This window comes from Aplysia californica, unplaced genomic scaffold, assembly GCF_000002075.1.
Source record: "Aplysia californica isolate F4 #8 unplaced genomic scaffold, AplCal3.0 scaffold00008, whole genome shotgun sequence".
NCBI classification, from domain to species: domain Eukaryota; kingdom Metazoa; phylum Mollusca; class Gastropoda; order Aplysiida; family Aplysiidae; genus Aplysia; species Aplysia californica.
Window position 1 is genome coordinate 2,351,215 of NW_004797278.1, and position 1,416 is coordinate 2,352,630.

Genomic DNA, 1,416 nt, shown 5'->3' on the forward strand with positions numbered 1-1,416 from the left:
CTATGTCTGTTAGCTAGCCACGGCTGTGTTCAAATCTATGTCTGTTAGCTAGCCACGGCTGTGTTCTAATCTATGTCTGTTAGCTAGCCACGGCTGTGTTCAAATCTATGTCTGTTAGCTAGCCACGGCTGTGTTCAAATCTATGTCTGTTAGCTAGCCACGGCTGTGTTCAAATCTATGTCTGTTAGCTAACCGGGGTGTTCAAATCTATGTATTTTAGGTAGCCTGGAATTAGGTTGTGTTCAGATCTTTGTCTGTTGGCAGAGAAAAGTAAATGTATTGGCTTAGGGCTCCCATTAACGCTATTTATAAGGTTATAAGAGGCGGTGCCTTCGACTTATACGTTCGTCTCCGATAAGACGAGCCAAAGTTTTATGAGATGAGGGCCCTGAACAGCCCACAAACCGACTCCAAGGTCAATAACACCCTGCCTGGAGATCAAGCCAGGACAATCAGCTCCGAAGACAAGCATGATACTGACCAACTGAGCTGGCGGAGTGTAGTGGATGGGGGCATCCTATTGTGCGGTCAAAAATTCGTGGCGCAACGTATTGTCAAATATCTCCTCAACTATTGAACATAAAGTCTCCAGCTTTTGTTCAGTGATTTGTATAAATTTGTCGTAACAGATCGATATTTTTGTAAAGACCTGTTAGCTCTATTCTAGAAAATTTCTTAATAAATAAATTTTAAAAATCCTAGTGGGTGGTTTCTACCGATTTTAAAAGCTGGGACGATATCGCTTTTAAAAGCAAAGCTGCCATTCTTTTCTAATCGCGAGATTACCTTTATTGAACGCATGTCTTAAGATCTTTATTGTGCAAAAAAGTGTTCACCATAAAATTAATTTCTTGTAACTAGTTCTGCCACTAAAATGTGTCACTGGTGAACGGTGACGTAGTATGCGTATACAAAATGTGTGTGGGAAGCGGGAAGTGCTGTTAAATTTCCCGCGTGAAGGAGGTTTGCAGTATTTTTTATATGAATTTATGAAAAAAAGTTTTTTAATCTAGCCCCAATTGTCCAAGAATAGTTAAGACAAATTGATACAAACTGCTATGCAAAGTATGGATGACATTGATTCACCCGTTGTAAAGATATTTGAGGATAAGTTGCGCCACAAATTTTTGACAGCACTATACAATAGTGCGATCAGTGTAAAACACAAGTGGAGTGGATGTGTGTAGCTGGACAGGAACACTACAGCGCACGTGCATAGATCTACACACCGGGCTCACCACCAGGTGTGTGAGTGTATTAGGGGGAGGGGGGTGAGAGAGGGGGAGTGCTCATTGTGTGACCTAGTTACACCGGGCGGAAATCACTGCATGGAATCTCCCAACTCTCAGAACCAAATATTGTTGTTACAAATTCCTGCAGTAACCTGTTTCTCTTTCTCTCTCTCTCTCTCTCTCT